At 37.7% G+C, this 14,234-nt stretch overlaps 1 protein-coding gene across 1 annotated transcript in view; it reads left to right on the forward strand.

Moving 5' to 3' along the window:
* Positions 1-1,018: 1,018 nt before the first annotated feature.
* Positions 1,019-14,234, forward strand: part of TRIM38 (tripartite motif containing 38) — a 74,443-nt gene continuing 61,227 nt past the window's right edge. Inside the window, exon 1 of the mRNA XM_012458553.3 lies at positions 1,019-1,120. The gene's annotated coding sequence lies outside the window, so the exon portion shown is untranslated. The remainder of the gene's footprint in view (positions 1,121-14,234) is intronic.

Here is a 14,234-nt window from a genome sequence, read left to right on the forward strand (position 1 = left end):
CAAGATCAAGGTACCAGGAGGTCCAATGTCTGCTGAGGACCCACTTCCTGACTTGCAAATGGCCATCTTCTCCCTATATCCCCACATGCCAGAAAGCAGAAAAAGAGAGACAGCAAGTGCTCTCTTGCTTTATGAGGGTGCAGTCACGATCAATTTTAGAAAAATTATAGAATAATAATAAGGAAGATCTTAGGGGAAAGGACCCATCTCAATGTCCTCAAATAGATTCATAGCAGCAAAAGCAAATATAGAAGTTGGCCTATGAAGATGAAGTCAGGAATGCTTTGATGTGCCTCAAAGTCCTCTTCAGTAAGACTAGCCATGCCTATCTTTAACCATTGTCTTCGACCATTTCATGCTGCCATAACAAAATACCACAGACTGTATAATTTATAAATAAAAGAAATTTATTTATCACATTTCTGGACGCTGGCAATCTAAGATCAAGGTGCTGGCAGGATTGGTGTCTAGTAAAGGCTAGGTGTCCACTTCCAAGATAGTGCTTTGTTGCTGCATTCTCCAAAGGGAAAAAAACACTGTGACCTTACATGGAAGGGCAGGAGGGCCAAATTCACTCTCAAACTTTTTTGTAAGGACACTTAGTTCCTTTTATGTGGTTGGAGTCCTCATTACCTAATCATTTCCCAAAAGATCCAACTTCTCAATACCACCAACAAAAGGATTATGTTTAACATGAATTTTGAAGGGAACACAATCATTCAAACTAGAGCAATCATAGACTTGTTTTTAATTTTTTTTCTTCTTTGGACAAAGAGCAAAAATCCATTCTTTTACTGGATTTCAAGCTTCCTCTTTACATCTCCCTTATTCTTTATATATTCCCTAATGACAAACTAAGATTAAGAACGAAGTTGACTTCTTCATAAAGAGAAGAGTGATGACGGGTTGGGACGAAGGACCAAGTTTATTTTATTGGCTATCATGCTGGGATTGGGGTTTTCATTGTATCAAGTTAAAGGTTGTGGATTACCTATGTCAGGCATATATGATCCCTCAGGCAGAAAGCCACATTGAGCCAACTTCAAAGAAAGCAACTGGAGTAAGGGAGCTCACTGAACAGAAAGAACAATGGATTGAGCAAGAACAGCTTCATCTCAAGGTATAGAATTCAAGACTTTAATCCCATTTTCTTCCTCCCCCTTTCCTTCCATCTCCCTTCTTTTGTTCCCTCTTCTCTCCCTCTCATTCTCTCTCCTTTCTTTTATTTTCTTTCTCTTTCCTCATCTATGACACCATTTGCTCTAATATCTGCTGTTTTCTTGCCCATCACTTTCCTCCGGTTAATCTTTTCCGAGAGAAAAGGCCCTTGCCTGGAAGTCTGGAGTCTCATCCTTGTATCTTTACTATAAGAGAAGAAGAGGTGTTTGGGTTCTGCTTCCAGATCAGAGAGTCTCAGCAAAAACTCTTATTGGCTCAGCTGTGGTCACTTCCCTAATTCTTGAACGTATTGCCCCAGCTGATACAGGTAGAGTTCTCCCATTGGCCAATCTTGTAGGAACCTTTGGTAACTTGGAGGGCTCTGACTAGCTATTACCATAAAACCAAAGTTTTCCAAAGCACTAATCTTGACTCACTAGTGAAATCAATTTGAATGGATATGAACAATATATACTTTTTAAAATGAGATATATAATAGGATAAATCAAGGCCTTATTCAATAAAATTTAAAATTTCAGAGTGTATTTTGCTCTGAAATAAAAGTAACTGTTGGGTAAATATTCTATTTCATTTATATGTGTTTGTGTTTCTGAGTATGTCCTGTTACACTATAATACTATATTTCTTATTGGGTGATATTGTCGGAAAAGTTTCTAAAACCCTTCTCTGCTGCACATATTTTATACATTTTATTTATGTTAATCTCACATTTAACACACGTGATTTATTCTTCACAGCAAAAGGTGGTATTTCTTTCATTTATCTTTTAAAAAGCTCACATTATCAAATGATCAATCAATCTCTGCTTCTCTTACATGCATTGATTTAATAAATATGTACACTAGTTTCTCCATTGATTCTCTATATTTGAGCCTTATTTTCCTTTTGTTCTTACAAAACTGACTTGTCTATATGCCCATTTCTACTTCCTTTATGCTATCACCTTCCTCAATTTATTCTGTAGTCAAATAGAGAAATAATATTAATAATATGCTTTTCTCATCAATGGCTTCCACCTGTTTTCTGAGAAATTTCGGCTTCAAGAACTTTAGCTTGATATTACTGCAAATATAATACAGTCAAAATCATAAAAATATTTCAAAGTGGTTTTTTTTGTTATTCCTTTGAAGTATATGTGAACAAGCATGTTTCTCTACTGTAGTACAATTTGTGTGAAATTCTGGGATGCACTTAAGAGGATGCCCTAAAATACCAATATTTAATTGATTCTAAGTCATGTATTGTATCACATTTTTGCCCATGGATTGTTGAAATCCATGGGCAAAATTGATAGTGTTTTAGAACTTCCTTTGTCTAGTGGCAGTCTTGATATATTCACACCATCTATTGACCAAATGTCTAAAGCACCAGCCCCAAAGCTTGTCGAGTAGGTGTTAGTGATTTGGAGGAACTCTCTAGAGCAATAGTAGAAGCATTTTTAACCCCTAGCAACTAAATGATCATTAGAAGTGAGTGATGTCCTCACTCATGACCCCACCTGCTCTAATATCTGTTGTTTTCTCGCAGAAATTAGAGCAGGTGTGTTCATGGGTGAGGAATGAGGTGTTGAAAGTGAATGAGGTGTTGAAAGCAAGGTATTTGGCAACATTCTGAAAGCATACATTTAAACAGGCTATCCAGACAGTGTCAATAGTGAAGTGTCAAGGTAAGTATTCATATTTTATTCTAAGAACTATTTTTAGAAAGGCTGCATCAACAAATCTCAGATGGCACAGGGGTTGTCATTTTTGAATAATATGAATATCAGTAATTTCAGTTGGAGAAGAAGATTTTCAAAGAGCCATCTAAGTTTCCAAAATAAGTGATGTAGTCATATTAATTACTATATTTTCCTGCCTGTTAATCTACTGCCTGTGAATTGCTTATCAAACCAACAACCAACTGGAATACATAGACTGCACGTCTTGTTCATTTCCTGCATTTGCAAGTAGTGGTTTAACAAATTCATGAGCTTATTCTTTGATCTGAACCACGTTTAATTTCAATTATATTGCTTTAGTCTAAGGATGCAGAATTTATTTTATAGTTATGTAGGAACTGGAATCGAAAATGTAATATACCTCCAAGCTTCTCTTTGTCAGCCTCTGAAGGAATATCACCCCTACAACTTGAGCATTGTTATAAATACCTCTGGGGAAGTGTTCACCTCAGGCCCCAAATTTGGAAAAAGGGAGGTACCACTTTGGAGGAGTGCTCTGAGCAGCTGATTCAATAAATGTCCTCACCACGTGCACGTGGAAGTGTCATTGCAATTATCTGCATGAACAGAAGCTCAGTGACTTGAGAACTGAGTCCGGATTTCTAGGAAAAAGGCAAGGCATCTCTCTCGCCACATGTTATTTTTCCAGTCAGGCAAAGGTGATAAGAGGGCATGGAGAGCAGGAAGAACTGAAAAATCCCAGAAAAGTCTGGAGTGGAATCATTAAACCAATTCTACTCCCTCTCCAGGCCAACTCTGACCTACGAATAAGGAGTTCATCCTATAATTCATCTAACTTCACTCAGGAACAATCTGGGGATCTGAGACTGCAAACCCAGTGGGCAATAAAATATTTCTTGGCCTATCATTATTCTCTGTAGTACGTTAAAGACAGGTTTATGTATGTGGAGGCCTGAGTTTTTGCCTTCTGTCTCCCTAAGATATTTTTATGCTATTTAATAATTGATGGCCGCAGTTTATCAACCACATTTCTGGCCAATGCTAATAATCCTTGTTATATTAATTATTGGACCAATCTTGATAGTGTATGACATCATCTTGTAGCTACCACTTCTATGTGGATGTTCTCATCCTGCTCAAGCGCCAATGCCTGTGCTATGGGCCTATCTGTCTCATGGATAATCTCTTCACTCCAGTGAGGCTCCAACATTAACACAGGGCTGTCCTCTTGTCCCCTTTTGAAGACAGCTTCTTCACCCTATTCAGGCTGCAGTACTCTTACTGGGTCTCCACAGTTGCCTGTCTCTCACTCTACTTAAGTTTCTTCACTCCACTCCAGGCAACTATCACTAAACATCCTTCCCCCATACATACACAGACATCTACCTTGCTTGGCCAAGCCCATTGGATTTTAGACTCCACCATTTAGAGAGGAAGACAGATAGAGGTTCATACTTATTACATAAATTAGAGATAGATTCTGTTTTTACCTAAAAAGTCTTTAGAAAAATCTGATTGAATGGTCGAATGTTGTGCTAAAATTCTGCATAATATCTTACAGCACTTCTGTGAATCACAAGACAGTTTTGAATGCTAAATGTAAGGTAACAGATCTAATGGGACCAAAATCTGCCTTCCCAATTTATGAGAAAGGAGCTCCTGATCCCTCATCAGTTGAGACTCACATCAGACAACAGTGTCAGCATTTCTCCAAAGCCCACCTCAGCCCCATGGCCACCTTCCAGGATGGAAAGTGACCAATTTTAGAAAAATTACAGGATAATAATAAGGAAGACCTGAAGGGGAAGGACCCATCTCATTCCCCTCAAATAGATTCATCCAGCAAAGGCAAAAATAGGAGAAGTAGGCCTATGAAGATGAAGTTAGGGATGCTTTGATGTGCCTCCAATCTCCTCTTCAGTAAGACTAGCCATACCTATCTTTAACCATTGTCTTAGGTGGCCAAGAGCACCAAGCATTGTCTTTCCTCAGGAAAACTTGGGGGAAAATGTAGAATAATAATTTTTTAAATTTATGACCAATTTTTTGAATCATGCAACATGTTTTTGGCTTCAGGTAAAGAAAACCCTGACTCAACAAATTTAAACACTATATAAATTTCTTATCTCCCCAAACAGGGCATCAAAGGCAGAAAGGTCCCAGTGCAGGGTGATCAGAGCTCTGGCTCCACTGCCCCCAGTCTTCTTGCCTCTGCTCTCCTTCACAGCAGGTTTTACCCTCATGCTGGTCAATTTCATGTGTCCATGCAGACACAAGTTAAAGGCAGGAAGAAACAATCTGTTTCTCTTGGAGATCAAGGAATGTCTTTCCAGAAAACTACCCCTTATATCTCATTTGCTAAAACTTGATGTAGTCTCAGGTGCTGCCTGAGTTAATCAGCTACAGGAGAAGGGACCACATGACTGGTGTGAATCAGTCAGAATTCACTCCATGAAGCTAGAAATGTGGCCCACCTTTCCCAGGGGATATGGCCATGTAAAGGACAGTGGATCGTTGAACAGAATTCTGACAGATTTCAGCATCAAAGTTAAGGTTAGCACTGCTACCACACCTAATCCCACTCTATCCCTTCTCCTTCTTTATTTTTTTCCATAGCACTTATCAGTATTTGGCAAACTATATATGTTTTTACTTTTTTATTGTCTGTATCTCCCAAGTAGAATTCAAACATCTAAAATTCACTGTATCCATCTCTAAGTAATGTTCTTTTCAGCTCGATCATAATCATTTTTTGATAATCTACCCTGTAAGTTTAACTTACACTGTTAATCAGTATCAACATATCTTAGTAGGAAAGAAGGAAAAAATAAAAGATCACACACACACACATTTATGTAATAGAGCAGTGTGAAAATACCTGAAGGCTTTGTAGGTCCTTTTGCCAATAGATACGTGACAGTGTTTATGACATTCTTTACCATTCTTATTCCATGCTCCATTTGCCTTCAGTCAGCACCTCAACTACCCATATGTTTTACTTGGTAAGACAAATTCCTAAATGAGCCTGGTAATTAGCGATCCTGCTTATGTGAAGGTACTATAGTTTTTCATTAACTTTTTCACCTGGGCTTGAGAGTAGTAAGGACTCCAGAGAATTCCTTGTGTTCCAAAAGTATTTCTCCCTGCCATCTTGGTGTAGGGATAACTCTGTTTACCTTCGATAATCAGAAAGAATTACTCCAGCTAGTACAATTATATAATGCCTATAAATTATTATTTTTTTTCTGGGAAAAATGTAGTGTGAAATTATGTGCAAAAACCACGTCTTGTTTATGTATGTATCAAACACTTTTGGAGCTTTTCCAATTAAGTTCTCTTCTCAGCAAACAAGAGGACTATACCCACATCCCCATCCCTGCACTTAAGTGTAGCCAATGTGTTGTAACAAAAGAGGGCACTGGATGAAGGGAAATCTGCCTAGCAAGCTTCTTTATTTCACCTAGTGGAAACAAGCCTTAATCTGCACTGGGGCAGTTCTCAAGGACATAGACTGAATTGGCTCAGACATTTATGGAAGCTGAGGAGTCCCATGATCTGTAATCTGCAAGCTGGAGACCCAGGAAAGTTGGTGGTGTGATTCAGTCTGAGTCTGAAGGCCCTGAGAACCAGAGGAGGTAATGATGTAAATCCCAGTCCCAAGGCAGGAAGACATCAGATGAGATGTCTCAGCTTAAGCAGTGAGGCAGAAAAAAAAAAAAAAGTCCCAATTCTCCCTTCCTCTGCCTTTTCTTCTATTCAGGCCCTGAATATCAGGTGGCATAATGCCATCCACACTGGGAAAGGCAGGTTACTTCACTAGGACCACCTATTCAAATGCTAGTCTCATCCAGAAACACCCTCACAAACACAGCCAGAAATAATGTTTAGCCAGATAGCTGGTCATCCTTTGACCCAGTCAAGTTGACACATAAAATGAACAATTTCTAAGCTTACTGTAATCAACACAGTACGGTATTGGCAAAAGGATAGACACAAATCAGTGGAATGAGACAGAGTCTAGAAGTAAACCAAAAATATTGTGAACTAAGGCAAAGGTAATCAATGGAGAAAAGATAGTCTTAGCAACAAATAGTACTGGAACACCACAATGTGTTAATAAATGAAGCTGGAGACATCTCTCATACCTTATATAAAAGTAACTAAAAGTAAATCAAAGGGCTAGATATAATATATCAAACTGTCAAGCTTTTAGAATAAAATAGAGAAGAAAACTTACATAACCTAATATTTGGCAATGAAGTTTTAGCTATAATAACAAAAGTATTATTCGTGGAAGAAAACAAAAGTATTAAGGGTAGGCTAAAATAAGGAAAAAAAATACCTTTGCAGTAGAGAAAACTGGTAAACATTACCTAAACCAAGTGATGAAGGTTAATATCAGTGATGTCATGTGGATATCATGTACTCCCTAAAATAATGTGACAAGAAGGACCTTTTACTCTTGTATTATTTCAAAAAATGTATAACTCCAGTCTAATTATGAAAAAAAATCAAAGGATCTTCAGGGCTGTTAAGGTCATGAAAAGCAACAAAAGACTGAGACATTGTCACAGACCAAAAAAGACTAGGGAGATATGACAACTAAATGCAGTAGGATATTCCAGATTGGATCCTGGAATAGAAAGAAAACATTAGTAGAAAAAGTGGTGAAAGCCACATAAAGTCTAGGGTTTGGTTAATAGAGTTTCATGTATCAATGTGAGTTTCTTATTTTTGACAAACGTATCAAAGTAATTTAAAATGCTAACAATGGGGGAAAGGCTAGGTGAAAGATAGGGAACTCTCCTGTACTGTCTTTGTACTATCTTTGCAACTCCCTGAAAATTAAAATTATTCTAAAACAGAAAAAGTTCATGCTATTAGAAGTCAAGATAGAGGTTACCTTGAAGGAGCTGAAGTCTAAAAGAGATGATACAGGGTCTTATTAGCTAACACAGGTTGAAGATCCCTTATCCAAAATGCTTGGAACCGGAAGTATTTCAGATCTTTTCCAATTTGGAATGTTTGCATTATACTAAGTATCTCAAATCCAAAAATCCAAAATCTGAAATACTCCATGCGCATTCCTTTGAGAATCATGTCAGCATTCAAAAAGTTGCAGATTTTGGAGCATTTCAAATTTCTAATTTTTAGATTAGGAATACTCAACCTGAGTAGAGGCTACCTGCTAATTATCTGGGAGCTAATTATATGGATATGACATTTTGAGAAAACTTAGCTTGCTGATATGGATAATTTTCTGGATACAACTTATACTTTGATAAAAATTCTTCTAAATGAGATAATAGTTACTAAGTATCTTTTAAGTACTTTTAGAGCTCTACAATTCAGAATTCTTTAGTACTGAATAATACGTATTTTGAGACAAATGTTTTATTTGTATTTATTTATTTGTTTAACTTTTTTTTTTTAAGACAAGGTCTCACCTCATTTCCCAGGCTAGAGTGCAGTAATTATAGAGTGCACAGAGCGATTATAGCTCACTGCAGCCTCAAACTCCTGGACTCAAGAGATCCTACTGCCTCAGCCTCCCAAGTAGCTAGGAGTACAAGCATGCACCACCATATCTGGCTAATTTTTATTTGTTTATTTCTACAGAGACAGGGTCTCACTATGTTGCCCAGGCTGATCTCAAACACCTGGCCTCAAGTATCCCCCACCTCAGCCTCCCAAAGCTCTAGGATTACAGGTGTGTAAGTCACTGCACCCAGCCAAAAGTTTTATTTTAAACTTATTATTATGAGCATGTAACAGATTCACATGGTTTGAAATTCAAACCTGCAAAAGAAAATAATAAAAAGCTAACAGATAGACAAACAAAAACAAAAGCAAAACCCCACTTAGCCATGCTCTCTAGTTCCTCATTTCCCTCTTGGAAGAAACCAGAGTGATGCTGTGCATTACTCCCTGTGCATCCTTCCAGAGACAATTTTTTTTTTTTTTGAGACGGAGTCTTGCTCTGTCACCAGGCTGGAGTGCAGTGGTGCGATCTCGGCTTACTGCAACCTCTGCCTCCTGGATTCAAGTGATTCTCCTGCCTCAGCCTCCCAAGTAGCTGGGACTACAGGCACATGCCACCATGCCCAGATAATTTTTGTATTTTTAGTAGAGACGGAGTTTCACACATTGGCCAGGATGGTCTCGATCTCTTGACCTTGTGATCCGCCCACCTCGGCCTCACAAAGTGCTGGATTACAAGCATGTGCCAACGTGCCCGACCAACAATTTTTTAAAATACTTTTTTCTTTTTAACAGAAGGGATGGTAGACTACTTCTTTTAAATTAAACGTATATTTAATATACATATACTTGTTTCTTTTTATTGCTACATAAAATAAATTAGGGGAAACAGGAAAAATTACCTAATATCATCATACTAACACACCAAAATTTTTCAATTATATGTATTTCCTGTGTCAGTTTTTACCCCTGCTTGTTTTTTATATGGTTTGAAATCATAGTACAGGTAAAATTTGAGGCAGGTATTTTAGACCTGTTTTTCTTTTGGAACATGAAACTTTGAGAGCACCAGGGAATCTTGAAATATTCAGTTATTCATCATTCAAAATATTGTTATGCCCACTTTGTGTCAGACTATTTGTTAAGAACTAAACTAAAAGAAAAAGATTGGTCCAGGCACGGTGGCTCACACCTGTAATCCCAGCACTTTGGGAGGCTGAGGCAGGTGAATCACTTGAGGTCGGGAGTTCAAGACCAGCCTGGCCAACATGGTGAAACCGCATCTCTACTGAAAATACAAAAATTAGCTGGGTGTGGTGACACATGTGGGTAATCCCAGCTACTCAGGAGGCTGAGGCAGGAGAATTGCTTGAACCCAGGAGGTGAGGTGGTAGTGAGCCAAGATCGCACCACTGCACTCCAACCTGAGTGACAGACCGAGACTCCGTCTCAAAAAAAAAAAAAAAAAAAAAGAAAAAAATGGTTGCCACCTTCTAGGAGATTATACGCAGGCAAAACAAATAAAGGTGTAGAACTTAAGATGTGACAAGGACTCTATCGGGTGACTGATTCTTCCTGTGAACATTTATAAAGGCTTCCTAGGGGAGGGCATGTTTATTTAAGAGATTTCCAGGTAGGCAACTATATGCAGTGGAAAATATATATGAAAAGACTGTGTTTGGGAATCAGGGATTATATAGTATGACTAGAAGAAAGAGTCCTACGGTTTGATGCCTACAAAGAATTAGAGTTTCTAGGTGCTTCTGGACATGTGGATCAATGACAGCAAGGAGGAAACAAATTCATAAAAAGAAAGAGTTAGTAGAAAACCAACAAGACGTGGGAAGGAGAGAGAGAATTGCAACAGCCAAGAGGAAAAAGAGCAATGCTGAAATCAAAGTATAAAGAAGGAGAGAGGATGGCGGAAGCTATGAAATTCTTTCCGTTAGGCAATGGGGCAATGACCCTAGAATTGCTGAGTTAGCAGCAGTGATAGACTCAGTGCCAAATCATATAATAGGAAAAAAATCAGATAGAGGTAAAGTCCAGATCCAAAGAAGAGGGTTTTTAGCAATAAAGCAGACAGTAGAACCCTCCCAGCTTTCTAGGGTTCAGGGGGCCTCCCTTCCAGGTGTCATGAACAGTGGGGAACATAACTAGGCATGATGGATTCAGACACAGAAACCGTTCACCTCCTGGTATAGTCAGGCACTGCCTGATGAGAGCAATCCCTTCTGAATGCTGCTGCTGTGTTTAACTAGGGCTCTTGATAATCTGACCAGCTGGTGTCTTATTGATTTTAGGAGACAGATGGGGCAACCTGCAAGATGAATGGGAGTTAGTCTCGTGCTGTCTCCCATGCACACCACTCATGAACACTTGGTTATCATGGCAGTTCCATTTATTTTGTGACCAGTTTGATTTAAAAGCCTTTAATTAATTAGTCTTATTAGACTTCATTTGGATTTAAATACCAAATAATAACCTTCTACCTTGTAAGCAAGGCTTAAGTTTGGATAAATTTTGTCCTATTTACTATTCGTCTACAAGCTCTCTTAAAACACGAAGTATACGCTAAGAAGGCTCTCAGCACTCTGAATAGTATGATAAAGGCCAGTAACTTCTCAAAGTCATTGTGTATTAGTCAGGGCTCTCCAGAGAAACAGAACCAATAGAAAATATATACATGGGCCTTTACCCAAATGTCGTCTTTTCAATGAGTCCCTCTATCCTGCTTAATTTTTCTTTTTAGCATTTGCCACCTCTTTACAACATACACTTTACTTATTTATTGTCTTATTCTCTTTCACATGACCAGGGGGTTGAATTTGTCTGTTTATTCCTGTATCCCTAGCACCTAGAGTGGTGCCCTGCATACTGCAGGTGTGTGATATATATTTTTTGAGTGGAGGTAAAAGTCCCCATTTATGGTATCCACTTTTGTGACAGGGACAACACAGGTATCACTTGTCACTGTACCTATAGCATCTCACCCAGAGCCACAAAGAAGTGGCTCAAAGTATAGATTAACAAAGAACAAAACAGAATAATCCCATCTGAAGGCCAGGATGTAATAAAAGCATCATACCTGTTTTTGGAAGAACATGGAGAGCATCAACCTTAAGATTAAAGACTAAACTTAAGAAGCAATTATTACATTTCAGTTAAAAATATCTCAATGCAAATAATTAACTTTGAAGAAATATGTGAATAATGTATCTGCAAAAGAGGAAAAGAGTTTCTCAATTTCATTGTATCTTAGTTGTAAATAGTATTCTAGGCCACCATTTGGAACCTATTTGACACATTTTAGTTCCTTTTTATGTTCATAAGAGAGGGCAAAGACCTGTTTACATCCAACCTCTTATGCCAGCAGCCACATATGCCACACTCCAAAATGGCTAAACAGTCATTCCTCAGAATTGGTTCCAAGAACTCCAGCAAAAATTAGAGCTCATGGTGTCAGATTGACCAGGATTTTCAGGCTCCTGGGTGGTTAAAAGTCATAAGTAATGATGCTGTTCACTGATTTTCATAATGCGGACCTCTCTGCTTCACTATGCCTTTTTCTTTTGCCCATAGCACCAATTTCTCTCTTAGGTCCCTGGGGGATAGGTTTAGATGTGGGTTCATAGTGCTGAACCAGTAAGGGTAAGTAACCCTTAAGACTATTGAGCACTTTCTGAATCTAAGGAGTCACATATTAAAAAAGGTGGGACCATCTTCTGATTTCAAAAAACCAACTGTACGTGACCACTCTGAAAGTGGTTTGAAAACAGTTGAAAGTTAGCTGTTCAAATTGGTAAAAGCCATTGCAATCCCCTGCTAGGAATGCTGATGGCACCAGTGCACTCCAGCCTTGGCAGATGGAGACTCCATCTCCAAAAAAAAAAAAAAAAAAAGAAAAAAAAAAGAAACGATAGAAGAAAACCTCATATATTCTACAAAGCAAGTGATAAAAATCAAAACATGACAATGGGCTGAGAGGAAAGGGAAACTGGTAGTATTAAAGTTTTTAATGAACAAATAAGGCTAAGGCAAATTTTTAAGGACCCTAAATAGTAAATATTAGAAGGGATACTGCTGAAAAATTAAATATTTGAATAGTAAATGGTCTTCCGACTCTTTTGATTGTATAATATGTAAAAGAATTTTGGAAACTTTAGGTATCCCTTTGAATATTTTTAACTTGACTTCTAAAAATTTTTGTCAAAAATTAAAAAGTTGTTTTGCAAATAAAAGAAAACATTAAATATGTTATACGATGAAATAAGATGAAGAGTGACTATAACTGGAATAAGTATTTCGTGGCGTAAGTTTATTTCAATGAAAGTTCTAACCACTTTATAGTTTGTATCAAGTTTTTTGATTATATATTAAAACTTGGTGCTCTGGAAAAAGGTCAGAGCAAAATTTCCAGAGAATAGTACTGAAACAAAGAGTGAGGTGATAGGATGCCTCAGTGTGTCTGTTTCCTTATTGTATATAAGGAGAGAGACATGGCTGGGCATGGTGGCTCATGTCTGTAATCCTAGCATTTTGGGAGGCCAAGACAGGAGGATCCCTTGAAGCCAGGAGTTTGAGACCAGCCTGAGCAACATAGCAAGATGTCTGCATCTACAACAACAACAACAAAGCTGAGAGTCAACAGCTGGTTTTTTTACTATCTACGTTATTAACTTGAGAAATAAAGCATTAAAAGAACAATGAATTTGGGAGCACAACACAGCAAAATGTAATCTGCCCATAAAAGTGGATTTGGAGGAGAAATTTTCCTCTAAGCTTTAACCTGTTTCATAATTAAATAAAAATGAATGAATGTAAATAAACTAAATATCCAAAACAAAATTTATATAAAGGAAAGCAAAGGGAAATAGAACATAAGCTTGATAAAAGATAAGCTGAAAGATTATTAAATAAAAAGACAAGCAGGGCAGGGAGCAGTGGTTCATGCCTGTAATCACAGCGCTTTGGGAGGCCAAGGTGGGTGGCTGAGGTCAGGAGTTCGAGACCAACCTGGCCAAAATGATGAAACCTCATCTCTACTAAAAATACAAAACTTAGCCAGGCATGGTGGTGCACCCCTGTAATCCCAGCTACTCAGGAGTCTGAGGCAGGAGAATCGCTTGAACCCAGGAGGTGGAGGTTACAGTGAGCTGAGATGATGCCACTGCACTCCAGCCTGAGCTGCAGAGCAAGAATCCATCTCAAAAATAAGTAAATAAATAAAAGACACACACACATGCATTGTGTCAGAAGTACAAAGAAACTAAAACCTCAGATATAGATAAAATGAATATATTATAAAAAAGATAGTCTGACAAAACAGTTGAATATTTTGCAAATATACTTTAAATAGTGTGTGAAATGGATGATCATCCAAGATAACATAAATGGTCAAAACTGATCAAAGAAAATATAAAACCCTTTAAAATACCGATAACTGAAGGAAATTGAGAAAGTTATAGAAGAAGTCTCCTCAAAACGGCTTTCAGCCTACATGATTTTTACAAACCAATGCTTTCAAATAACAATCGCAATTATAAAAATTCCATTCTAGTCAATCCTTTTCAGAGTAATGGGGAATAAAAAAAGTTTCCCTTTCTTGTTTTTGAAGTCAGTATGAGCCCTATACCCCGACATAAAAAAGATAACACAAAACACATGCATGCATACAGAGCCAATCTCATACATCAGTACATCAGCCAAAGTCCTAAACTATTAGTGAATCAAATTCTGCTGTACATCAAAAGAATATTCAAGTAAAAGCTCAATATTAAGAAATACATTTATATAATTCATATTTAACAGTTAAAGAAAAAAGTAGATCATCTTATTAGATATGACAATAAGCTATTTCAGAAAAGTGAATTAATTTTCATGACCATTAATG

Source organism: Aotus nancymaae, unplaced genomic scaffold (assembly GCF_030222135.1).
Source record: "Aotus nancymaae isolate 86718 unplaced genomic scaffold, 86718_ANA_hifiasm-v0.15.2.pri h1tg000051l, whole genome shotgun sequence".
In the NCBI taxonomy this organism is placed as follows: domain Eukaryota; kingdom Metazoa; phylum Chordata; class Mammalia; order Primates; family Aotidae; genus Aotus; species Aotus nancymaae.